The sequence below is a fragment of the Cuculus canorus genome, chromosome Z (genome assembly GCF_017976375.1).
Source record: "Cuculus canorus isolate bCucCan1 chromosome Z, bCucCan1.pri, whole genome shotgun sequence".
Classification (NCBI taxonomy): Eukaryota; Metazoa; Chordata; class Aves; order Cuculiformes; family Cuculidae; genus Cuculus; species Cuculus canorus.
The window spans coordinates 64,900,836-64,928,578 of record NC_071441.1 but is presented as its reverse complement, the minus strand read 5'-3'; the positions used below and the strand labels follow the sequence as shown (position 1 = coordinate 64,928,578).

At 41.0% G+C, this 27,743-nt stretch overlaps 1 long non-coding RNA gene across 3 annotated transcripts in view; it reads left to right on the top strand.

Annotated features, from left to right (window-relative positions):
- The window catches only part of LOC128850418 (uncharacterized), a 48,572-nt gene that overhangs the window by 13,781 nt on the left and 7,048 nt on the right, over nucleotides 1–27,743 (top strand). For 2 of the 3 annotated variants that reach the window (XR_008447841.1, XR_008447843.1), the window contains exons 2-3: nucleotides 990–1,116; nucleotides 3,234–3,373. This is a non-coding gene — a long non-coding RNA (uncharacterized LOC128850418). Of the gene's footprint in view, nucleotides 1–989; nucleotides 1,117–3,233; nucleotides 3,374–6,465; nucleotides 6,589–27,743 lie in introns of those variants that run through there. The other variant, XR_008447842.1, reaches the window with a different exon arrangement.

Here is a 27,743-nt window from a genome sequence, read left to right as displayed (position 1 = left end):
GCTACTGGCTTTGAAAGGAACAGTCTGCATTAGTCTTACAGGAGATGGAGGTAGATGGAGTAAGCTGTATGACATGTAAACTTTAAGCTATCTGGACTTGAACAGAAGTAACTGCATGACACATTATTTTTATAAGCAGTTTTCCTCAACTACCTAGAAGAGCCTAGAAGCATTATGACATTTTTGCGCTCTGAAATAAAATTGTTCTCAAAGGATTTTCCTGTTCATTTTCTCAAGTCCTACCATCCATATCTATGAAAGTAGTGTTTTGAACAGTGGAAAAGCTTGTTGGCTCACTTTCAGTCTCTTTGCAGTTTAATCTTTCACTGGGTTTCTACAGCTGCATATAGAAGTGTAGACTGTAACTGAGACTAGCCTTGTTAATACCTGATTGATTAAAGATGTATGAAATACTGACCTGACTTGAGAGTGTGTTTGTTGATATGGACCTACATAATGCTCAAAAATAATGCAGTAATGTGAGTATACCAGTCTAATTTATTTTGGCCATAGGAATCTATAGATTGTCTTGCTGAAAAATAACCTCATCAAATTGCATAACTGGCACCTTCATTCATGCATACAGTTGCCATGTTCGGATTAAGGACTGGTTATCATTGTGGGGCACAGCTAGACTCTGTGTAGCGTGTGAAAGTGAAGTGCATCTATAAAGACTTCCACTGTAGTCATCTCCATCCTAGAAAGTCTACTCTGTGACCGATACGCTTAATTCTGCTGTGTTGCAACTGCGTAATTGGATTTTTAATCCATTTTTTTTCTGTACTGAAATTAACCACTTCTTCAATTATTTCTTTTAGCTGTGTTTTGTTTCTGTTGTTTGTGCTGTTTTTTTTTCCTTTGCTTTTGGGTTGGTTGTGGGTTTGTTTGGGTTTTTTTCCTGCTGCTGCTTGATGCAAGAGAAGTTGCATTACTAAGTGATGATCACCTGTAACACTTCCAAATTTCTGGGTTTCCATGTTTTTTTTCAGGAAGTAGAAATTACTGGTGGATGAGATCCAGTATGTTTGAGAGACCAATTTCAGCTCAAGTTTGGAAGTAATGAAAAAAACCCAGTATCTATATAGACCTTTTGCTTTGATCTGGTCGCTAGCATTGGTACGTATGTAATATATGCATCCTTTTTTTGCGGTGTAGAAGTAGAGACAGCATATAAATACAGAGGGTTATGGCACCTCTTTCTCAAGTTCCTATTTATCTTTAGGAACTAGAAAAGAGAAATAATTAATTCATACCTTGAGGAAAATATGCCATTTATGACATAATGTACCTTAAATTGCTGAATGTGTCTTCTCTGTTTTTATAAAATATTTATAACAATATTTAAAGGACCCATAATGATTTTCATAATTTCTTAGTACACTGCAAAGAACATAACAGTGTCTCTTGCAGTAGCCGAAGGCATCTGCATGTAGAATCATATAACAAGATAATAATACATGAGTTTTCTCACATATACTTTTAACACCAGCACTGCATTATTAACTTCGTAAATTTTACTTATCAGTCACAGTCTTCCCTGGTCAATGATGATTTATCCTTTTTGAACATTTACTTATTACTTCATGCACAGTTTGTCTGTAATCCATTTTTGTTATTTTGATGTGAGTCTTTCTGATTTTTCAGGACATCTATTCCTGTTCTACAACTTAGTTCTAGAAGATTTTCCAATTTTTACCAAAAAGTTACCAAAAGTTTTGTCAGAGGTGCCCATGCTCTGACATACTGTCCTTCACCTCAGGTGGAGAGTGAGGAGACAAACAAGTTAGCCCTTGTCAGCACTGAGGTTTGCAAAGAACAGTTGTTGCATTTGCACAAATCACAGTGTCTATATACCCAGAGTATCCATAGATACACTTTAACTACAATAAAGAATTTCTTGTTAATTCTAGGGATGCAAATTCACAGTGTTCACAAAGGATTTACACCAAACATTAATGTCTTGGCTTAATCTTTAACATGACCTGAAAATTCACTCATCTTTAAAGTGTACTTGCTTAAAGTTGCTGCAACAGCAGTCTGTAGATGACAACAGAAAGCTCCCAGACGGTGAAAGGGCTAGAGAACCTGCTCTGTGAGGAAGAACTCAAGGATTTAGGTCTTTTCACCCTCGAGAGGAGGAAGCTTAGGGGTCATCTTATCACATTTTACCAATATCTCAAGGCTGACTACAAAGAGGACAGAGGCTTTCTCTTCACAAGGACCCATCATTGTTGTCTCAGCAATACTTCCCTCTGCTCTTTAGTTGTTTTACTTTCTCTTGAAGTGTTTCACGTCACATGTTTTTTCAGAAGTTCTCTGATTCTAGGAGGTGCTGTGAGAAACCTAAGATGATTTTGCAAGATGTCAGAGCAGTCAGTTATAAAGTTCAAGTTCTCAAGTCCTGAAGCTGGAGTTGGGCATTCCCTAGGGAAGGAATTAACCTTTTTGTGTAGTATACATGTGCGTAAACAACTAGCACACGAGCACCAAATCTAGGGAAATTCTGGTAAGTTCTTTGGAGTCAGATTTACTGTAATGGCTTTAATACACTGAATCACGAATTAAACAGATGGCAGAGGAAATGCATATTCTGAGCCATTCAGGGATAGTAAACACTTGTATGGCACATAAAACACATATTCTAATCCATTTAGGGATGGTAAGGGTTTGCACTTTAAACAGTTCTCTACCTTTTTCTCTCTCTCTTCTTTTCTCTACTTAAATTATTTTTTTTTACTAGAATCTCTTCCATATAATAAGCCATTTACTAACCTTCCCAGTTATCATTAGTTTCACATGCTAAGATTGGGGAATTTTTATGTAATCTGTTTTCCTAGAAATGTAGTAAGGGCCATTAGAAGCCTTACTCTTCTATCTCTACCTTGTATTTATTTGTGTTTAAATTGTTTTGAGAGGGCTTCTTTTCCATTTAATTGTGCATCTGACAAACCACAGTTATTAAGTTGCTGCATACTTAATAGTGTTTCTCCCTAGCCTAGGTGTTTGCTGTTTCATAGACTGATATCCTTGAACCTGAAGAGGCCCTCATTGTACATTTAGAAAGCACTTTGGTACGACTTGATGCTGTCTGATGGGTTTAAAAAGCATTAACACTCATTGTAGCTTTATGATCTCTTCAGTTTTGGATGTTGATCTGAGTTCATTTATACACTGAGTTTGCATAACTGGTTTAACTGGAAATCCTTTCAAAACCCCTTTCCGTCATCTTCCAGTGGTCCTGGCTGACTGGGGAAGTTCCACTAGACTGGAGGCTGGCTGATGTTGTGCCCATCTATAAGAAGGGGAGGATCCAAGGAGGATCCAGGGAGCTACAGGCTTGTCAGTCTGACCTCAGTGCCGAGGAAAGTCATGGAACAGGTAATCTTGAGTGCTATCATGAAGCACATGCAAGAGAACCGGGTGATCAGGCTCAGTCAACACAGGTTCACGAAAGACAGGTCTTGCCAAACTAACCTGATCACCTTCTATGACAAAATGACTCTACTACTGGATAGGGGAAAGGCTGTGGATGTAGTCTTCTTGGACTTCAGTAAAGCCTTAGACACAGTTTCTCACAGCGTTCTGCTTCAGAAACTGTCAGCCTCTGGCCTGGATGGGCACACACTCTCCTGGGTTGAAAACTGGTTGGATGGCCGGGCCCAGAGAGTGGTGGTTAATGGAGTTAACTCCAGCTGGAGGCTGGTCACAAGTGGGGTTCCCCGGGGCTTGGTACTGGGTCCAGCCCTGTTCAATGTCTTTATCAATGACCTGGATGAAGGCATTGAGTGCACCCTCAGCAAGTTTGTGGATGACACTAAGCTGGATGGAAGTGTGGATCTGCTGGAGGGTAGGGAGGCTCTGCAAAGGGATCTTAACAGGCTGGACCACTGGGCTGAGACCAGTGGTATGAGGTTCAACAAGGCCAAATGCCGGGTCCTGCACGTGGGGCACAACAGCCCTATGCAGTGCTACAGACTGGGGAAAGAGTGGCTGGAGAGCTGTACAGAGGAGAAGGACCTGGGGGTGTTGGTTGACAGCCGACTGAACATGAGCCAGCAGCGTGCCCAGGTGGCCAAGAAGGCCAATGGCATCTTGGTTTGTATCAGAACCGGCGTGACCAGCAGGTCCAGGGAGGTTATTCTCCCTCTGTACTCGGCACTGGTGAGACCGCACCTTGAGTACTGTGTTCAGTTCTGGGCCCCTCACCACAAGAAGGATGTTGAAGCTCTGGAGCGTGTCCAGAGAAGAGCAACGAAGCTGTTGAGGGGGCTGGAGAACAAGTTTTATGAGGAGCGGCTGAGAGAGCTGGAGTTGTTTAGCCTGGAGAAGAGGAGGCTGAGGGGAGACGTTATTGCTCTCTACAACTACCTGAAAGGAGGTTGTGGAGAGGAGGGAGCTGGCCTCTTCTCCCAGGTGACAGGGGACAGGACAAGGGGGAATGGCCTCAAGCTGTGCCAGGGGAGGTTCATGCTGGACATCAGGAAAAAATTTTTCACAAAAAGGATCATTGGGCACTGGCAGAGGCTGCCCAGGGAGGTGGTGGAGTCACCTTCCTGGAGGTGTTTAAGGGATGGGTGGATGAAGTGCTGAGGGGCATGGATTAGGGATTGTTAGGAATGGTTGGACTCGATGATCCAGTGGGTCCTTTCCAACCTGGTGATTCTGTGATTCTATGATGAAATAACACGACTGTTTTTGTTGAAGTCACAGAATTCTATTTTTTTTTAAGGCAGTTCTGTAAGAAGGACAGCGGATTTTGGTATTTTGTACGGATTTGGCAAGGGCTTTGTGTGTATTTGTGTGTGTTTGTATGTCTTCTTACCCTTAGAACAAGGTGCTATTTTTACTTCTTTCAGACATTTCAAATATTGCTGCCTTTTTACCAATTGCTAAGATTTGTTCCCATCCTCACATTTAAAGGTAACACAAGCAAGACTTTGTTTGTTTGGATTTCTTTGTAAGGGGGTTTGAACTGAACATATACAGGCTTGAACTTTGCATAGTGAGTTGTGTAGCCCTTAGTAAAAATCTTTTTACTTCCTTGAGTTCCCATAGTACTCCAAAAAAGGGTTTTTATACCCACAAATGTATTATTCTTCATTTGAAAGAAAAAATCATGCTGCACTGAAATAAATAAATAAGTGTGCTAGTCACTAGTTGCTGTGTAATTTTGATTCTTGATGGGAAGATCTGCAGGGAAGTTTATGGAGAAAGGCAAGAACGTGGCACTTCTAGTATACTCTTTGCCTATTGAACTCTTATTCTTAAACAGCCAAATTAACTACCGCTTTGAAATAGTGTTATCTTTACAACATGACTTCTAGTTGTTTTTCTAATTACTTAGTAGGTCGTACTTTTCCACCATAATGGAAGGATTCATTAGACATCAACAGGAGTCTATAACAAGTTACTGTAAAAGCAGCAGATGGAGCTCACGTGTTGTGGCAACAGTATGCAAACCTGGCATTCAAAGGCTCATTGGTGTCTGCTCTATGTCTACACCGAGGCCTGGTGTGACTGCAGCATATATAGCTGTACCAAAGGTGGCAGCAATCTAGATTTGTTGAGACTGAAAAAGAGAAAAGAATCAACAGTCATAAACTGGAGTCCATGAGGCTTGCATAAAATGTGTAGGTAGCCCGTGCTGAAGCCCTCAGCAATGACACTGCTGCTGATACCAGCTTTAAGTATATTAAAGCTTCAAAGGTTTTCCTGCTTTCTGTGCTCTCATGCTTCCGATTAATCTGTGGGCATATGCAATGCATTTTGTGTGTGTGTAAACACATGCGTGGACTCAGTGTCACTTCTAGGAACCCCACTGGCCTCGTTGACTTTTGGAGGCGCTAACATGGTAATGTTATGATAACTACAGAATTTAAAATGCTGGCAGTATTTCTCAGCATTTTGATTCCTGTTCTTTTCTGCTGAGTCTTTTGGTTGTTATTCATCTAATCTTGCTACTTTCAGAATTTCTTGCAGATTATTATGCAAGCTAATGGTGTATCTTAAATGAATTTAAAGGTTCCTAGGTAGATCTCCTAAAAGAATCATTAAATCATTTACTTATTAACTGGCATAAGGGGAAAAATACTGAAAGGAGTGTGATTGTACAGTTGGATAAAGGGGACATCAAAAGACTGAAACCATTTATGGATTACAGATAAAGTCTGCTGTGTGTGGTGGAATAAGAAAGCCAGGAACTAGATGGAGTAAAGGAGTTTGGGTCTAAAATTCATGATAGGAGCAAAATGAGGTCACTGTTATGGCAATAGAAATAGAGCCCTGGGGGAGAAAGGCAGGTGTGCAGACAGTGAGGTTGCTTCTACTAGAGCTCTGATTTCCAAGGGAATTGTGCCCTAGCCAACTTGAGGACAAGCAATGCCAGGTGCGCTGGAGCCCTACAACACAGTGACAGTATCTAATCCACCTAATATAGGAACTTCTTTCCTCATTGATATTTTTCAGAAAACTAGGAATCTGATGCAGAGTCATCAACACCCACTTGAGTGTGTCCCTTTCACTGAGGGTACAGAGATCCAGAAAGAAGTCCCCTCATGCTGAGGATCCAGGCTAACTGAGCTGGTGAAGGTAGCACCTCCTTTTGACTTGTGTTCAGTGTGAATGGCATTGTCATCCTCTCACTGGAATACCGACCAGGCTTCCAGGCCCATGGGGACCTTTATTGAGAGCATTTTCTGCTGTTCAAGTTCAATTCTTCTGAAGCCAAAAATGCAAAAGCCAGCAAAAAAAATGAAGCTGAATGGAAGTTTGATCTGTCCTTGTGGTTAGGACAAATCAATGTAGTGGGAAGATGGGAAGGAACAAATTTCTTTCTTTCTCTCTGGTCCGAAGGCTGCTCTCTTTTGCTGGTCAAAAGAAGGCCATGTTCACTTTGCACAGTGCTGAATCTGGAAACCAAATTCTGCCTGTACCTGCTGAGGAGGTATGGAAAGTGCTCTTGGAAAGAAAACAGTATAATTTATCAGTCAGGGCATGCTATGCAATAACTGAGACTGTGGTTCCTTCAGTTCTCTTTAGAGAAGTTGTTTTGGTTTGGTTTGGTTTTTTTCCAGAATGGACTCTAAATGAGTCCTCTGTCCTCTGCTTTGGCTTCCTGCAGCTTTAGAGTCATCTAACCTTCTCATCCAAACTGTGCTTGCAGGAAAACTACAAGTAGAATGTCATGAAAGCCAGGAGATAATGGCATGTTGTCCCTCTGCTCAGGCCAGGCTAGTGGTGTAGTAGACTAGTAGATAGGTTAGCTATTTGTTGTGAAATATTTATGGTGTCATATAAAAAGAAAGGGTAGCTTACAGAGAAACTTACTTTTAGTGTCAACTCAGGATGTTGTAACTGAATTATATTTAGCCTTTACAGTCTAGTTGTTACTGAGGGCTTCCTTCTAATACAGTGAGGTGAATGTAACAGAAACTTGAGACACAGCAAAATGCAGACATTAAATTAACTACCATCACTAGTGGTTCATTCATCTTACACTCAAGAATCACTTTCAGAAATGGTATTGAAGCCTATGGAAACTTCGATACCAACTACACGCTTTTTCCTCCGCCATCCTATATCTCCTAAGTGAGACTGTTATATAGACAATGAATGAAAAGTTTTTCTGGGATGTTGTATGTGAACAACACCTTGAGCTGCCTGTCTGTAACTTGGCTTCCTTTCTTGGCTTTTGCTGCTTTAAATATTTTCTTAATTTTCCTCAGTAGAGACAGTGGAATGAGTATGCCACACAGAAGTAAATGCTTCTGCCAATGCTAGTAAGAATTGAAGTGCACCACTAAAAGTCAAAGTTGTAGGTAGCACCATCACCATAAAGATACCATCACAATCTTTATTGTCCCTACGTGTCTGCAGATGGTGTAATGGTTATACGTTCGAATGGTTTTGCTTATCTAGCAGACATAGGAGCCACTTCCTAGGGACAAAGTTTTGCTTTGAACCACTTCCAAAGACATGCACTTGACTGAAGGCAATTCTCAATCAAGATTTATTTAACAAGGAAAGCAAGGTAATGAATAAGAAGACAATAGATAATAACAAGGCAAATGTTAGCCAAAAAGTCACCAGGTTATAAGCCTTGAGTTGATAGTGGGCATTTCAGTCTTCTCTCTAAACTACTTGCTCTGGAAAAGAGATATCCAATGATCTTTCTGAATCACAGAAACAACTCAATTGGAACAGAGATTCTCTAGAAACCTGTGGGCATGGAAGATTCCACCGCCACGTACATTCAGGACAATACGGCCGATGTCCTTGCACTCGTTAAGCAAGACACCGTGGGACAGTTAAGTGGTAGGAGAAAACAGGGAGCTGAGCTACATGAGAGCTTTTGGGACTTTTTCTTTTCTAGGTAAAAGATACATTTGTAGCAAGTAGAGTTATGCTGAATCCCTGTAACTGTGGGACTTCTAGAAGTGGAAGATCACTGGGGTAGCTGGCTAACAAGGCAAATAAGGGTGTATAAAGCCTTGCTTGTGCATAATAAAAGGATTTTGGTTTTGACTCCAAATGGAGTCCGTGCCTTCAATTGCCACGGAACCTGTTCTAAACTGTAACCACTCACGCACAGTGATAAAACTTTTTCCTTTCATCAAGTCAAATAGTCTGCCCTTGCTTCATGCTAACCTAACATGTGATGTGTTCTCCTTTTTTTGTTGTAAAAACAGAAATTATATAATACATTTGGTTTCTGTGGCTCTGTAGCATTCTTCTCTAGTCTCCATCCTCAGCTTTAATATTCTAAATAGCAAAAAAACTTGTGTAGGTATGGAAAAGCACAAACTTTGCAATGATAAGTGATAGTTTTGGCTTCAATCAGATTAGGATCTTCAAGAACACATGTAGTACCTCCACAAATCCAATTACGCATTTTAATATGCCAATAGGAAAAGTTTGTTCCCAACACAAGCCTCACAGTCATTAATTCTGACATAGACAATGAATCTATTCTGTATTAATTCTAGTTCTGGATAATGCAACAGCAAATAACATCTCATTTATGAAAAATACGTCAGAATTTTGAAATTAATTTTTATCCAAATAAGCTCTTTGTCTCTCTGATAGAGTGAGGTATAAGGTACTCAGACTGCTTAGGATTTGGTTCAGAATGTAATTCCTTCTTCTATTCTAAGTGCCTTACTTCTGTATCTTCAATTGAGACACCTTTGTTTCTTGTCTTATGAAAGCTAGATTGGTAACACTTGACTGATATCCTGACACTGACGGTTGTAAGGATGCTCATTTTTGAGCTACAATATGTCTAGTGGCCGTGACAGAGAGCATTGCAAAAAGCTCTTGGCTGCTGTCAAGTAGTTCTGTCCCAGGAAAGACATCACCCTTCAGCTTACTCTGATCTGGAGCTAAGGAGCCTTGCTTTGAGGGCTAATGAGATTATGTTTGCAGCCTACTGTCATGGGCTCCCAGATTCAAACTCATATTGTAGTTGCAGTTCTGGAGCATCTTGCATGGATGTATAAGTTTTTGAGCTTCACTATTATAGTGCATTGCCCTGCATACAAATGAGAAATATGCTCTTTCATGTGTAGGAGTAATCAAAAAAAACTATTCCTTGCAATACCGCATCTGAGTCCTTGCTGCTGAAGTTCATTCATCTCTTTTCCTTGGTGTTTGGCATAGCTAGTATTTTTTGCTTGGCTCAGAAGATGATGGCTACTCTGCTGTCTGTTCTGGGTGCCAGTCAAGGGATAACAAGGACATCCTATCCAAATGCACACTAAAAGTCTCAAAGCTGAGTGCACATGGGGCTAGCCCTATCCATACTCTGTAGATGGAATGTCCTCAGATGGCATTGCTATCCCACCAGGCTCTCCCAGCACTTCCGTTGCTTCTGTGTTCTCCAACACCACTGGGTATCCTTTAGAAGGGAGCTCTCACACATCCGTGCCACTGATCTTCATGGTCCTCTAGGAAAACAGGAAAACAGGAAAGACTCACAGGCAGTATAGCACACACTAGCCTTCACGTACTTTTTGTAGCTTTTGTAGCTTTCGTAAGAAAAGGAGAGCAAAAGCTATCGCTATTGGACCAGCCTTCATGGAGGAGGTGGCTGGGGAAAGCTCACACAGCACTTTGTGAGATTCACCTGATAAAAGGGGATGCATTTCAGAAGCTGGGAAAAGCTGTGGCTGTCTCCAGCATATGTACTGACTGGGGACTCTAAGTGACAATCTTTGTTCCATTTTTGACACTGCAACAGGACAGCAACCATTGTTCCCTAGTACAATCATCACGAGTTGATTACTCCAAACTCCCTATTGCAAAGCTCCTGTTTTGGGGATAAGTTGAAATTTAAAGGCAGTCAGCCTTGCCCCTTTCCTGTCCTCTCCCTTCCATTGCAGTTTTACACAATAGGAGCCATAGATGCTTACTCTGTTTACAAAAAAAAAAAAAAGCTGCTTATTGGCATAATTTGGTGCATAGGCTGTGCTACACTCAAAGCAGAGTCACTTTCTTAGGTCAAGATGCTTTTGTACTGCTCTTCAGGCAGCTTTTGTCCCGTACCTGTCAAATACAGAATGTGTAAGTAGTCCTAGAAGAACCCAGAACCTCCACAACCCTGCTGAACAGTAGCCTAGGCTTCTGTCTTTTCCTTCTTGCTCTTCCCATGGAAATATCAGCCTGTGGTGGGAGAAGGAAGGAAGGAAGGAACATTTAACAAGATAAAGGAGGATAGCTTTACCCAATGTGTCTCAGTGCAAATTTGAGAGGGTTCTGGCCTGGGAATCGAGACCTCAAGGCCTACAAGTTGTACCTCATGATCTGGGGCGACATCATACCCCTTAGCTGACCTGGCACCCAGGTGCTTTCCATATCTATCTACAGGTTAGAGGATGCCAAAGCAAAATGCAAGAGACTGAGTTTAGGCATCAAGGAACTTAAACAAATGAATTTTCAAGTGTCTTCAGGAGTGACCGTTGTCTTCTGAGATTTAAGCACCTACAGCACCAGTTTAGGCAGTGTAAAATCCAGTGTTCCTGTTTGGCTGCTCTTGGTATGTCCTCGGCAGAAAAATTACCTTTGTGGATTGTCCTTCATTTTCTCACCACTGACCTGAAGGGCTGCCTTGTTTGGACAAAGGTTTTACAATGTCTGTTTTAGAGTTGCCTTATAGAAGCTGAATAGCTAGAGGCCTCATTGTTCTCAAGGAGAGCCATATATGTAACTGCAAATACTAAAAAAAACCAAAACAAAACCAGATTGTAAAATACTATTTTACAGAAGACACAAAAAGACGGCAAATATATGTTTTAAGCAATACATCAGAGTTAAAAATGGGGATATTTTTGGTGTTATCTTCAGATAGGACATAAATCACCCTACATTTGACCCAGTAGGTACTGGATAATCAATTTAAACATTGAAATGTTCTCGTCACACTCTAGTGCATTCTGAGCCAGATATTACTCAGATAACATTTACTATTTTGCAATATCGTATTGACCTAAGAAAATTTTTTTTTTTCTGTGTAACTGCAAACAGGCACTGCACTCTGCTTATTTTGATAACTTAAGAATAATGCTAATAAATTATTTTCCAGCAGAACCTAACTGATACAAAACTGACCTTGAAGCATTTTTCTTTGCTTACTTTAGTTAACCTTATTTATTTTTCACCGGCAGTGTTTGTCCTAAAAAGGTCTTCAGGCAGATTTTGAGAGTTTTGAACAGTGTCTCTCAGACATTCTGTTTTCCGGAAGAGTGGTTCTTTCAGCCTTCTTCACCCTGTGTATTACATGTAATAACGTGGCCCTTGGCTATGAAACCTGCCTGATATATATTTAAAATTGTCAAGCTGCTGCAGTTTCTTGCAGTCATAATATTGTGTGTTTGCCTTTGTAAACATCATACAATTGTTACAATACCAACAGAAATTGTCTAAGTAAATACTTTGGAAAAAAATAGAATAGGTAATTAACCCTACACATATAATTCACCACCTTCCCATCTATATTTGCTATATAAACATCTGTTTTTCTGCAATCATATAAAAAGATATTTTAAATAATAGATAATCCTGTATGACTAGTTAAAATTTCAAGTTAATTGAAAACTTACCTTAACATATGTCTAGTAAATGTCATAATTGCTGTATCTTAACATTTCTGGGTTTTGTCTAGCTTAAACTGAACATGCGGGACAGTATGAAAATTTTATACAGAAGCCTTTTGAACCAGTTAAGTGTTCAATACTTAACTGGTTAAGTGGAGCCAGCATGATGAAGGAGACTCAGGTCTGTTCTTATTTTGTGTGTTGTTTACCAGGCTGCCTGTACTGACCAGGAAATTCATTGTACATTAACTTTAGATTCAGATTTCTGTCCTGAAGAATGAGTGTGGGCTGTGTGGCAGAACAAGATGTTACTTTTTATAGTCTGTCTCCTGTACACACTAAATACAGTGACTGTTTCTAATGATGGCATTTCTGGTTTTCCTTTCCTTACTGTTTGTGTACAGTGTGTGTGTGTGTGTTTTGTTGACAATGTGCTGTTGAAACAGAAGCAGCTAAGTTGCAACAATAAGCACTCTTCACAAAATGAATTTTATCTTTGGAATTGTTTTTCTACAGTTAATTTATGGTTCTAGTGTCTTCTCACATTTACTATTTCATCATTACAGCTTGTGCTAGGAGCTGTACAATATTCAGCTCTGCATCCAAGAATAGAATTATGCAATTAAAAGCCAGGCAGCAGCATATCTGACCTGTGCATTCAAGGCTGCTTTGGCTCTGTGATTTCTCAGCTGAAGTCTGTGTGCATTTGCTGTTCAGAAACTTGACATATCCAGATGTGGCAGGTTCTCTGCCACACAGCTTTGTCTGTGTGGCACTTTGAGACATGTTGATTCAGCACACGTGCAGCACTTTCTGATGTTCTCTTTTGATCTGTTCATGCATGCAAGATATTTGCCCAGGTATTCTGGTCGTATGCAAAGACATTGAAAATGTGGTAGACCTAGGTGCATTTTTCTGTTAGCTAGTTACTTAGATGGGTAACAAAAACTTCAAGCAGATGCATTACTCTTCTTCATTTAGAAAGTATTTTCTCTTTCCTAAGATCAGTTTACAAGGAAAGCTACTTCAAGCAACTTTCTCCATGGATAGGACCTTTCCCTTGCAAACACAACACTATACTACCTGACTTTTTGTAAGTGAACAGTCTACAATGGGCCCAGTTATTTCAAATGGAAGATGTAAGTAAGTGCTTCACTGGACTGTGACCAGGACACTTGCAGAATTTCAGAACTCAGTCCGTGTTCTCTCTGGTTTGATATTTTGTCAAGTTCAAAATGTGGAAGTTCTGCATCAAGTTTGTAGTACCATTGAATTGCTCTATAAGAGGCAACCAATAATTGTCATATATATCCAAGGGAGTTTTTCAAGGGCTGATTAAGAACCTATTGTGGAAACATGCCTAATTTTCAAACGAGCATTTTAAACAAATTTTCATATACTTTAGACCACTTCTAGTCATCTTGAACATATTGAGATTAATTTGTTTTTAGAGATGGGGAAAAAAACCCATCAAACCTCTTTCTTCCTGATAGATAAACTTGTACTATTTTTTGGTGAAGTATATATGATTACATAAAAGTTTGTGGTATTTTGGCATTGGAAAAATATTATCATCTTGAATACCCTGAAACATTGAGGTCCTTTGCTTCCAGAGTGCTTGGAATGCAGCCACCTCTAAGTCAAATTGCATGACTGTATGTAGGAAGACCTGAAAGCAAATTAAACTTGGAGTTAGTCATGCATGCTTGCTTTGGAGGATCAAGAGAACAAATGCAGTTGATAGCTCTCAAAATACTTATTTTTGCAGTCATCTACTTATCTTTTCCCAGAATAACTCAGGAACATTTGAAAAAGAAATGTAGGGGGGACAAAAACCCTCTCTTCCTCACTGGGGCTCAGCAGACTTGTAGATGTTTGACAAAAGCTTGAGCAATTCTTCCAGCACCATTATTCAAAACCTCTGACTTTTGGTAAGCTTTCGTTTCAGGTTATGTTAATGGGTGCTGATAGAGGAATTTTCACCATTTGAAACAGAATTGCAAGTCAGACCAAAAGGTCTGTGCCTAAGTGAGGTGTTCATATGGTTTAACATAGCAACCAAACTAAACACTCTGAACTAGAGAGACCGAGGTGTATTTATGTAGATACATTGTTCTCATGATGTGAAAAGTGGCTAATGCTTATCTCTGATTTGCCAAATGGAAACGCGCAGGTGGATGCTATCTCACAAGACTGGCAAATGAGATTGGACTTTTGGCATCTCTTTCTCCCCTACTTGCCAAGCTGGACAACTTCCTACATAGCTGTTGTCTTTTCGGAAAAGACCTTAACTATTTCTTGGAAAGTGGTGGAAGGTCAGGCAGAGTCTGTTCTGTGTTTTTGAGTATTTATTATGTATAAGAAGGTTGTGTCCTACTTATCATGGAGGTCTGGGTAAAGGCTGCTGATGTAATGGAGGCATGCTTCCTGACACAAAAGAAATCCTGCTGGAGGAATTGAGAGGCAGTACTTCATACACGTCTGTGTACCTGCTACACATTCGTATTTGCATTTGGAAAATATATACTCCAGAATGGTCTTTAAAATCCTTCAAGTATATTCACACTGAAGGAATTTCAGGGCTTCAAGATGGGGTCTCTGATACTGTAGCTTTAGAATTATCCTACTCTGTAGCAGGGGTCCTTGAGTATAATCAAAAAGTGGCAGGCAATAATGGCAGAAGTCCTGAGGATACAGACACAAGAGGGTGACATAAGACCAAGGGTGGAAGCACAAATCACAAAGGTCTATTGCTGGTCACTAAAGAACTGCAGGCTGGAGAGCAGAGGAATCTGGCTGTAGGGCAAAGAACAAGGAGTATGTATTCCACGTGTAAACATCCCATATATGATAAGAAACACAGCAGAAAACAGACAGGTGTCATAGACAGTTGGGAAAAAAATGAAGAAAAGAAGTAGAGGAATTGCTTCACTCTTGTCTTCCTCCACTAAGGACACAATTGCTGCTTAACCACAGAAAATTCCCTTCAATTTTGGTAAAGAAGGCAGATTGGCTTTTTGGCTTACTATTCAGGACATTATATCTGTGTAAAATGTATTTACCATATCACTGGATAAAGTAAATTTAGACTCTAGGGAGCACTGTATGTGCATATGTGTGTGTATGGAAGTGTATGTGCAAATGTGTGTGTGTGGACGCTTTTTCTACTCGTACCTACCAATATGATGAAGTGATTGATACTGCAGCACTGAGTCAGAATAAACTCAGATGCAACAACTCACTGGAATGAATATGGGAATTTCAAATCTTGTCTCCCACCTTCCTCTGATTTCTTTGATCTGTTCTTAAAAACCTCAGGCCATCAAAACATGAACACATGTATGCATTTATATGCGTGAAAAGTCCCAGCAGACTTCAGGGAGCAGAGTGCTGCTTATCTTCTCACTATCACATTTGAGGGAAGAAAGTACAGTTTCAGCCCAGTAAATTATAATGAATTGAGTCACTAGAGAAGCATCTGATTCAGAGAGTAGTGGTCGTATTGTAGAGAAAAAGAGCAAATTAAAATAACGAAGAAAAGTACTATGGTATACAACGGTATTACTCTTTTAGTTTCTCTTTTAAGGTTAAAGTTTGTCTAATGCTTTACTTTTGTTCAGCATAGAATTAGAAGATTTGTGGGTGGAGGAAAAGCAGTCTATACAATGATGTGTGGATACTGTGATATTTTGGGTTTTGGCAAAATGTCTCAAAATTAATTGAAATTTTAGCTCAATAAGTGCTGTGATTTTGATTGAAAACAGATAATTAGAGAAGTGCTAAATATACTTTTGAGTATTCTGGCAAAAATGAACTTTTTGATACAGTTCAGTTTCTGGCTTTTAAAACGTATTCTGTGCTTGCACACTGAGTGCTCTCCGCATAATCACAGTGAAACAGAATTGCAGTGCTGCAGTTCTGAGGTTGTCCCAATAATTTGACAATATCTTTATCCACAATAGAAGTCCAAAGTAGCCTTTACCTTTGTCTGAACTCAATCTGAAAAGGCAGTCAATAAACTGTGTAAAGGTTGTAAAGCCCAAGTTGCTACATTAACTCCAAATTATGTCATTAGCAAATATAAACCTGTATCTCCAATCTCCAATCTATTAGAAAAGTATCACTGCCTGTATGCTACTCAGTTGGAGGTGGTGTCCCTCATACTCTTAAAGTTGCTAACAGTAACACAGAGAATCTATGAATAAGCATAAGTAAGAAGGCAATAGGAAGCACAAATACTCAGTTAAAACAACAAAAAAAAGATTTCATTGCAGACTAGCTTCTTGGAAAATGATTGTTTTGAGAATCGTGCAAGGCCAGGCCCCATGAAGGACAAAGTCTGATAAAGTGTCACATATGCCGTATGCTATGGCCTTGGTTCAGAAGCTCCCCAGAGGCAAGTTTGGAGAAATAGGTAATTGCAGGACTGGATGAATTTTCCTGTTTCCTAGTCCTCCTGAGTTCTCAACAGACCTAAAATTAATTGACGAAGAGTGGCTTTAGTTTAAAAGCAAAACAAAATAAACAACAAAAAAAGACATTGCTGGAAACGTAAATGGTGGGGCTTTTCATTTATGTACATCTCAGAATTAATATTTTCTTTACTAGAAGTTTCCCTTTGTATTTTTAAACAGCATTGGCATTATAGTTAGAAATGATACATTGAATTATAAATTCACAGATCTTTACTGAAATGGTTCTAAAAGGGGTCAACTAGCTGAAAATGGAGAGAGGAGACTCTTTAAATGAAATAAAAAATGACCTCCTGGCTAAACACTAAAGAGAAAAGGCACTCTAAGGAAAGCTGAAGTCACCAGTTTTAAGATTTTTATTTCGTTCAGAATGTCCCAGTTTTCCTTTCAGTATCTTTCAGTATGTTGTATGACCAATATTGAAAATACGGTCTGTCAAAAGCAGAGGTGCTGTTAATACTCTGTCTAAAGGTGATCTTTAGGATCCAGGATTTTCTTTGCATGAGATAAACATAAAACTCAGCAGTGCTCCTGTGAGTCTAGATCAATTTATCCTTTTCTGAAATTACGCTTAGGCTCTACTTTCACAATGCTGATGCAGTTATGCTTGTATTTATTAGCTACTTTTAGCAGTATAAATATTTCATACTAACAATGTATTTAGGGAATAATTTCATGTCATATATCAGAGCAGAATTTACTTCTCTTTCATCTCTTATTTTTACCTACCAGATGCCACAGATGTAGCCCTGAAAAAAATATGACTCCATAAAGGACTTCCAGAGAAACAATGACTTTTAATACATGCTAATTTTTTCTCTCAAATTTCTCAGGTGCACACTCTTAATCTTTACATTATTCTCCGTAACCACACCAGTATTAAGCGGGGGGGGGGGGAGGGGTGGGGGGAGGAGGACACATACTCTCTTGATGTAGAAATGGAAGTAAGACTTGGTTTGTCCTTTGCTGTAAATTGGGTACAATTGCTGGGAAAACGTGGAGTTCAGGGATTCTAAACAACTGTTGGTTGCATCGTTGTATAAAGTGATCAAAGCTGCAGGTGAAGGAAATCAGTTTGACATTCATTCAGATAATGTCAGTTCAGATTTAACTCAAAGAACTGTACTAAAACCCACATAGCGATTACTGTATATTGCAAAGGAAATACTAGATGGAAAGTTTCCGCTATAACCTTATTTTGTCTTTCATACTGTTGAGATAAAATACCTTAAGGCTACTGGAGCATTCATAAAGTTGAACTGTATGAGAACTTGGAGAATTCCCTTCATAGTTATAAATTGATTCACCATTCCTGGAGGTATTTAGAAGATGGGTAGATGAGGTGCTCAGGGACATGGTTTAGTGGTTGATAGGAATGGTTGGATTCGATGATCCAAGAAGTCTTTTTAGTGATTCATTCCCATTGCAGTAGAAGCCAGTAAGTTTTTTTTTTTTGGTGTTAATGCATAGGAAGTAAATCAAATCTGAGGTCTAATTAGTTGAATGCTCTGTCTCTTAGACGGTCTAGGTGCAGATGCATTTGATATCTGTGCAAAAAGGAGGCTGATCGGAAGAAGAGTTTTCTGCCCTATTAGGTCTTCCCCTTTATCTCAAATAGCAAAAGAAGCTGAACTCAAGTGCAGTTAAAATTTAAAGAGACACTGTTTGATGGTGGTCCTCTTATCTGCTTGAAAGACAGCTCTGTAAACCTTCTTAAATTCTTGGCATCACCTCTGAAGAAGAATGCTTGCAAAGATTTCTTTAATAAAATTTTGTAATCTGGATTGGCTCTAAAATGAGGAGAACCACAGAAAGTAATCTAAGTGCTTTAAAATTCATAAAACAAAGAAAAGATAAGTAATTGACATAAACTGCTTTCATGTAGTATAGAAAACAAAAATATTTCATTTCAAACTTCCCTTGTGGAATGTCTGCAAAAAAAGGAACTTCCCTCCCCTTTTCTTTACTAGAATAAAGAACATTTTTTATTTTATTTTGGGGCTGAAAGTACAATTTCACATCCATCCATTGTTTGCTACTGACTGATCTCTTAAACATACTAGAGGATGAATCTTCGTGAACAAGCAAGAATGATTCCCAGAAAAAGATTTACGCTGCTGTATTCAGTGAAACACATAATTATTTATTGTCTTTTGTGTGTATGTGAATTACTATAATTCTTCTGAGGATAAGTAGCTTTTCTGCCAGAATTAATGAGTAGAATGTATGTGACAAACGCTCTTCTGAAGGGTGATATGAATGCTAACATCAGTTAAGTAAAATTTTCTTATGGACAGATGATTATCCTGGTGGTTACGTGTACCTTGACAAAGCATGAGACAGCTTGAACACTACCAGCTGAGCCCAGAGAAACAATTATTAGCCTATGTGTCATGTTGTATGAGTTAGAAACAGGCATGCATACACAGATCTTCTCCCCAGTCTTATCTTCGAAGAGAGTGCAGCTATAGCCAACATTTCAAGTGATTTATGTCTATGTAGTAGCCTGTGCTACCTGATAGAGTTTGGAAAGGTGGAAGTTATTTGTAATAGTCAATTAGGTAAAAGCTCCAGCTCCAAGTGAAGCAATGGGTTTTATACATAAATTGCTTTTCAATGTTTATAACTTGAGCTGGTGCAGGATTTTGGCAGCTGCTAATACTTCCTAAGCTGTCCTTGCGACCTGTGTTTGGGCCCCCGCAGCAGCCTCACAGTAAACAGTTCTACACAGTGATCCATACACTGCAGTTGTAAGCACCTAAACCATAACCAAGTCCCTGTTGTGAGCTCTTGCATGGTCTCATGTGGCAGAAGTAATTGGAAAAAAATTAAAATGTAGCTTTCACTACACACCTCTGTAAGCCTCTGGAAGCAGTTGTGGCTGGCAGTGTTGAGCAGATGAATCTGGAGCAGGTAACAACCCTTAGGGGCAGCGGGGGCCCACACTCAGCCCAGCACTGTGAGCTGTGGTTTGGTCCATGCTCACCTGTCTTGCACATGCAGGAAAAAAACAGCTGGTCCTGGCTGAAGGGTGGAGGTGTGGGACTGCCTGCAATTCTTGGCAGTATATCTGTTGAATAACTTGAGGCAGAGAACCAGTTTATTATCTGAGTAGGTCTCATAAACCAGACTTCTTAGTTCTAATTAATGATTTTCTTGAGGCAGTGAGCTAAAGTGAAAAATTAAAAACATTGCTGAAACAACATAAATACTGTAGGTTGCATAAATAATAGAAACTCGATGTAGCAAGTTTGATCATACCAGTAGTGTTTCACTCAATGTTTGTCTTCACCCTCAGATTTGCTACAGTTAGTGCATCTTACCTTCAAGTAAATCATAGGGTCAGGGGGCCAGAGGCTACAGGCTGCAACCGCTGCGTCTGCTGCTTTTATTAAGTTACATGTAGCCACAAAATTAGGAGTTTCAGCACAGCCCCATCAGAGTGTAACACTCAAACTGTTATGGCTCCGAGTTTTACATACTAGTCTCTTCATGCCCATGGAAAACCGTGCATATAAAAATCATAGAATCATAGAATTGTTTGGGTTGGAAGAGACCTTAAAGATCATCTAGCTCCAACCCCCTGCCATGGGCAGGGACATGACTCTAGATCAGTCTGCCCAAGGCCCCATCCAACCTGATCTTGAATGCCTCCAGGGATGGGGCAGCCACAGCTTCCCTGGGCAACCTTTTCCAATGTCTCACCAATTTCATACTGAAGAAATTCTTCCTAATGTCTAGTCTAAATCTGCCCCTGTCCCGTTTATACCCATTCCTCCTCGTCCTGTCACCACAAGCCTTTATGAATAGCCTCTCTCCAGCTTTCCTGTAGGCCCCCTTCAGTCATTGGTCATTGAGTCCCACCCCTGTCCCTACACAGGACAACCCTAAAACACGCCCTGTGTGTCGGAGGACACTGGCCAAAGGCTTCTTGAACAGTGTCAGGCTTGGTGCCGTGACTGCTTCCCTGGGGAGCTGTTCCAGTGCTCCCCCACCATCTGGGTGAAGAACACTGTCCTCACATCCAGCCCAACCCTCCTCTGGCGCATCTTCCTGCCATTTCCTTGGGTCAGAGAGAAGAGCTCGGTGCCTGCTTCTCCTCCTCCCTGTGTGAGGAAGCTGCAGAGCGTGATGAGGTTTCCCATAGGCCTCCTCTTCTCCAGTATGAAGAGACCAAGCGACTTGAGCCGCACCTCCCACAGCTTCCATTCTAAATCCTTCACCAACTCCATGCCCTCCTCTGGACAGTCTCCAATACGAATTCCTGGGCAAGTCCCATTTATACCCATTCCCCCTTGTCCTGTCACCACAAGCCTTTGTGAACAGACCCTCCCCAGCTTTCTTGTAAGCCCCCTTCAGTACTGGAAGGTCTCTATAACATTTCCTCTGAGTCTTAGTTTCTCCAGACTGAACAAGCCCCACTCTCTTACCCTGCCCTTGTACGCACATTAAAATACATTAAATATTTTAAACAGGGTACAGAAAGTGAAAGAAAACAACAAAAATATTTGTATTTGTACAAGTTGATATGATAACCATATCCCTAAGCACTTCATCAACCCGTCCCTTAAACACCTCCAGGGAAGGCGACTCAACCACCTCCCTGGGCAGCCTCTGCCAGTGCCCAATGACTCTTTCCGTGAAATTTTTTTTTCTGATATCCAGCCTGAACCTCCCCTGATGGAGCTTCAGGCCATTCCCGCTTGTCCTGTCCCCTGTCCCTTGGGAGAAGAGGCCAGCTCCCTCCTCTCCACAACCTCCTTTCAGGTAGCTGTAGAGAGCAATAACGTCTCCCCTCAGCCTCCTCTTCTCCAGGCTAAACAACCCCAGCTCTCTCAGCCGCTCCTCATAAGACTTGTTCTCCAGCCCCCTCACCATCTTTGTTGCTCTTCTCTGGACACGCCCCAGAGCCTCAACATCCTTCTTGTGGTGAGGGGCCCAGAACTGAACACAGTACTCAAGGTGCGGTCTCACCAGTGCCGAGTACAGAGGGAGAAAAACCTCCCTGGACCTGCTGGTCACACAGTTTCTGATCCAAACCAAGATGCCATTGGCCTTCTTGGCCACCTGGGCACACTACTGGCTCGTGTTCAGTCGGTTGTCAATCAGCACCCACAGGTCCTTCTCCTCTGTACAGCTCTCCAGCCATTCTTCCCCCAGTCTGTAGCACTGCATAGGGCTGTTGTGCCCCACGTGCAGGACCCGGCATTTGGCCTTGTTGAATCTCATACCACTGGTCTCAGCCCAGCGGTCCAGCCTGTTAAGATCCCTTTGCAGAGCCTCCCTACCCTCCAGCAGATCCACACTTCCACCCAGCTTAGTATCATCCACAAACCTGCTGAGGGTGCACTCAATGCCTTCATCCAGGTCATTGATAAAGACATTGAACAGAGCTGGACCCAGTACTGAGCCCTGAGGAACTCCACTTGTGACTGGCCTCCAGCTGGAGTTAACTCCATTGACCACCACTCTCTGGGCCCGGCCATCCAACCAGTTTTCAACCCAGGAGAGTGTGTGCCCATCCAGGCCAGAGGCTGACAGTTTGTGAAGCAGAGTGCTGTGAGAAACTGTGTCAAAGGCTTTACTGAAGTCCAAGAAGACCACATCCACAGCCTTTCCCCCATCCAGTAGTTGAGTGATTTTGTCATAGAAGGTGATCAGGTTAGTTTGGCAAGACCTGTCTTTCGTGAACCTGTGTTGACGGAGCCTGATCACCCGGTTCTCTTGCATGTGCTTCATGATAGCACTCAAGATTACCTGTTCCATGACTTTCCCCGGCACTGAGGTCAGGCTGACAGGCCTGTAGTTCCCTGGATCCTCCCTGCAACTCTTCTTGTAGATGGGCACAACATTAGCCAGCCTCCAGTCTAGTGGAACTTCCCCAGTCAGCCAGGACTGCTGGAAGATGATGGGAAGGGGTTTGGAAAGGACATCTGCCAGCTCCTTCAATACTCTTGGGTGGGGTCTCCCTCTCTTGGGAGAGGGGCAGAGAGAGTGTGAGTGGGCCCTCAGGTGAAGCTCACCTGCACTGAGTCTTGCCCTCAGCTCAAAGCCTCTGTGTCTGTAAGATATGGTCAGTGACACCATCTGGACTGTGAAAGCTGAACTATGGAGTTTCAATCACTCAGCTGAAATGTCTGCTTTAAAAGTGATTCAAAAGATTTGTGTCGGCCCCATGAACCTGGTTTTGATTTTGTTTATCCGGCCTAGTAACTACAGTGGAATAGCTTAGGATTTACAGTTGTGTGAGATCAGATAGACAGCCTACTGTTCCAACATTCCCAGTGTTTTGGCATGCAATTTAGGCACACAATGTTCTTGGATTCTCATTCTACCTAATCTTGGAAATCACAGAAACTTTGGTTAAGGTCTCTCTTTTTGGTGGCAGAGTCATTCCCTACCTTTCAGATCTTCACTCACTTTACTTTCAGGGACTAGGGTAACCCCACTCCTCTCATTTCTCTTTAGAAATCTGCTCCCCAGTCTCAGGGCATTGTGTGATATATTATCGTGGATTATCAAATACACCTGGGAGGTCTGGGTGGGTTATTTGACTCATACAGCTGCCAGGCATGGGCTCCTGTTGCCAAAACTTGCTTCTTTGTGACCCTTTCAGCACAGGGAACTGGAGAAATAGAGAAGTATAGCATTGGGCTTTGGCAAGGTAGGAGGTGGAGTGCATAGTTCTGCAACCCCCTGCTGGTGCCCTGCTCCTCCCTTCTGACTTTAGATGTTTAGATCCTTCAGAAAAAGGACAAATAGCAAATGAAACTTGGGGATGAGTGCACTGTTTTTTTACCTCTGCTCTTACGTGTGATCTGGCAATGCTGTGAGCTTTATCAGTTAGTGCAAATTGCAAGTCTGCTAACTCAGAGATCCCCACTGAAAAGAACTTGCTCATATTGCTCAAATTGCTGTATTTCAGAGTGAAAAGCGTGAAATAAATCTTTTCTCACTTTGTTGATCAAAGTGCACTTTTAAACAGTAGCAATTTTGCACTTTACATAACTGTTTCCTGCCATGGTTAGCTTTCCAGAATCCGACAGAAATGTTTCCTGCTGCTATGGTTAGCTTACCGCTGTTTGTTTACAAACTCGGTGTTCAGGAGTCCTTTTTATGCCCTACTCCCCTTTCTTTTTTTGGAGGGTGTTTTTTTGCCCCATACGGCCCTGTCCTCAAGCAACCTTCCTGTGAACAACACTGCCAACTCAGATGAGCTACTGAGGAAACATTGAGAATGGCTTGAAAAGGGAATAAATGGACTACGAATTTGTTAGAGGCTACAGGTAGTTTAACAGCCAACTGAAGTCTGTGCTGGAAACATTATGGCTCCCAAGCCTCTCAAGGCACTTCACCAGACAGGACTCTACAATCACACTCGTGACTCATGGGCAGAAGCTCACTGCTGAGCAAACGGTAGTGAGGAAAAAGTGACCAGCCAAAATGACTCATAGGGAAATGAAACCTCCAGAGAAAAGGCTGCTTTGACAGCCTGCTAACCTACTTAACTCTAGCAACACTCGTGCAGCAGCTGTCAGTACAGTCAGTGATGCAACTGATTGCATAACCAGTGGGAAAGTCAATCTAGATATAGCCATAAACCTGTGGCTGTCTAGTCCAAAATTTAGCAGCCTCTAGGACCTGCTGTCCAGTAGCTTTGTTGCAGAAAGCTGCATGGTCAATGGTTAAATCTTGAGTGGATGAGCACAGAGAATTTTAATAAGAGCTTAAAACACACTGACATTTCCAGCTACAAAGTGCAGCTTTTGGAAAGATGAGGTGTTGAAAGGAGAAATAGCACAAGAGCTTTCTGGGTTCTTATATTGGTTAATAGAAATCTGTTACAGAGTTGAACTGGGGACTCAAGACTGCAAAAACCACCCAGGAATACATTAAAAAAATGAACAAGAAACCTGTTCAGCACTTCCATCTTGAGGATCTGTCTTGGAAGAAGAAAGTCTCTTCTGCTGTGACTTCTTGAAACTTTCAGGATCTGTTCTAAGTTACATAAAGTAAATTTCCCCAAAAATACAATTATCTGTCTGAACAGATTCATGGGTTTAACCTCAGATACGAATCTGAAACAGTGCTGTACAAACAGGATACTCTTTCTTTGTATAAAACATCAGCTGCTGGGTCACTTCTCTTCCTCTGGAATCAGCAGCTGGAAAATATTAGATGAGTCACAAGGAGTTGAGAGCTTTGAAAAGCAGCACACACGAAGTGACTATCAGAGTGAGGTCTTTAAACCCTCAACTTGGAACACCAATTGGAGCCTTCAGAACAGGAATATAATTAAGTGGCTCTGAAAAGTAATTTGTGTTACAAATTCACAAATGGGATCAAACTAACATGCTCAGGCAATATCAGAAAGTACAAAGTAAAAATGAATGTACAAAGAGCAAGAGGATCTTCCTGATTTTTTTTTTTTTTTTTAAGCAGTGCTGATTTCACAGTTACATTGCTTCCTGAGATAAATTGCACCAGCTTACACAGCATTTTGAGCTCTGGCCATACCCTGACAGACAGATGGTAGCTGTGGATGCGCTTACAAAATCGTTCAGATGAATAAGGGCAGGCAGTCAGAATTGTCAGTACGCTAGGAGGTTACCCAATGATTGTAGGTTATATTTTCATAGCAATTAAACTATAAACGCAGAAAGTATTTTCTTCATTGTACAGCATATGTAAGCAGTATTTGAGCATCCAAATACTGGACTTGTTTCTACGGAGGATGCAAACTACAGCATGACTGCGCTGTTTTACCATGTTTCCCTACTTTGCCCGGGGACTAGAGACATGGGGTCTGACTGTGTTGGCCATTGTATGAAAGTTGCCAGGCATTTCCTGGGACAGAGGCAATGCCGTGGTCTTGAGGCTCAAGCTGGACTAAGCAGGCACAGCTGAAGCATCAAAGGATGTCCCTGCTAACCTCACAGCTGGCCCAGAGTCTCAGTTCTTGCTACATCTATTCCTGGTGGAGCTGCCAGCCTGCCTTCTCTTCTGAAGATCCCCAGTCACAAAATGTGGTGAGAAAAACCAATGAGTGTCATCTAAACTCAAGTTTGCTTCCTGGATGTTTTCAACAAGGTGTTTCAGTGCTCTGCATCTGAAAAGGAAAATATTTATTGCAAATTGGAGTGTAACACTCAGATTATCTCTGCAATCTTTGCAAGTCCTGAGCTCCAGCTCAGAAAGGTACAACTTCTGTATTTCCTGTTTTCCCTTAATTGCTTGCTATATTCTCTCCATGTTTCTTTTATTTTTTCTCCCGATCTTTCCTTTCTCTTAGCTAGAATGCAAGTTCCCATATTTTCATGGCTGCAGCAGCAAAGTCCATGTAAGATTCTGTATTTTTGTCTTTACTTCAACAGAACTCATATGAATTTTAGAAAACAGGGATGTGAGGGACCACAAAAAGGAGTCTCATGCCTTAACACATAGCTCTTAGTCCCTTTGGAATCAGTCTGCTGCCCATGGCAGGGGGAGCAGAACTAAGTGATCTTTAAGGTCCCGTCCAACTCAAACTATTCTATGATTTTATGATTCTATGGGTAAAATGTGAATGGGGAATGCAAGTCTTGTGTGGGTGGTTTTGGAAATGTGTGGGGCCGTGCTGTTTGACAGGAAAATTTTCAGGAAGCCATAAAACAGCAGATATTTTGGATTCTAGTCAGTCATTACTTCATGATAGGATCATCTGGCTTTGAGTTACAGGTAATACAAATAATAATAGATATTTGCCAGCCTGTTGTGAAAGATCTCAGAAGGTGAACATCCCGCAGCCTCTCCTTTGGCATTCTACTCCAGTACATTTGCTTTCCACCTTTGAAAGTATTTTCCAAATTTCTAGGTATTACCTCAACCTGTTTTATGACACTGAAGACCACCTGGTCTCACTGTGCTCACCAAGAAAGAAGTTTGTTACATTCAGTTTGGACTAAACCCACCCCTTTCTTTCAGTCACTCTTCATTAGATACATTATGTGCTGTGATTCAGGCTGTGCTTGCTGTGTTCCCCTGAACATGTGCCACTGGGCACCTATTGTCTCTGAGCTGGGATGTCCCAGCAGGATGTTTTATTCCAGCTGTAGCCTTGCCAACACTGAGTAGTGCTAAACTGTTAACTCCCTTGGCTTTCAGGTTATACTCCAGGTTATTCCAGTATCATCTTTCCTTTTTTTTTTTTTTCCACAGGAAAATGGCATTGTTGAGACAGATCTCGGCTCATATTTTTTTGTATTTAAATTTGTTTTTTGAGTTTGAACTTCTTATCTAGAATATTGGGGGTTTTGTTTCTTTTGTAGTATGGTAATACAGCTTTAGTAATGGAAATTCAATTGGAGTCTATTTAATTAGTGCCTAACATTAAAGTAGTATCGATTTAAAACTTACTGTTCTTTGCATGGGTTTTATATGCATGCAAAGGGAATTTATCTAAATGTCACTGAATAATTGTATTAATATGAATCAGGGTTTTTTTTTTAACTCACCTTCTCAGGATGTTGTTTGCACCATAAACTCTAAGATGTAAGGGTTAATGTTTTCTTCATCTGGTAATTAATGATGCAGGATTTTTAGTACTGGAATTTAACTGATATAACAATAACTAGGTCCTAATTCATGGTTTTATCTGCCTAGCTTAAACTGCTTTGTGAAAAACAGGTAACCATTTTTATTCCTAGTTTGCAGAATTTGTCTTTGCTTTTTTTCTTGTTTGATTTGCTGAGGGACAAAGATTGTTTCACCAGGTTCACCATAATATGTTATTGCATGGTATGCACTTAGCAGCAATATTTCCTGAATCAATCTACTCAAACATAATGCTTTAAAAATACTCTCACCAGCTTTTCTGTTACACAAATAACTATTAAACAAAGGGGTTAAAAAGGTGGCTCACCATGCTGTACCGCATCAACTGACTGTGAGACACAAACACTGCTTTTTTTCCCCCAGTTATTTTAATCAACTTTCCAGACACAGGAAGATCCCCACCAACCTGAGAAGCGCCAACAGGCTCTGTCCCCCATTATTACCCTACCACCACCTCTCTAGATCAGCTTTCATGCTGCTGGTTTTCAGATCCTGCTCAAGGTCTCTTTTTGTCATAGGCAAAATTTACTGTTGCCATCCAGAGGATGAGAACAGTATAACTTCTTTCACCTTTGCTCTCGATGTAACA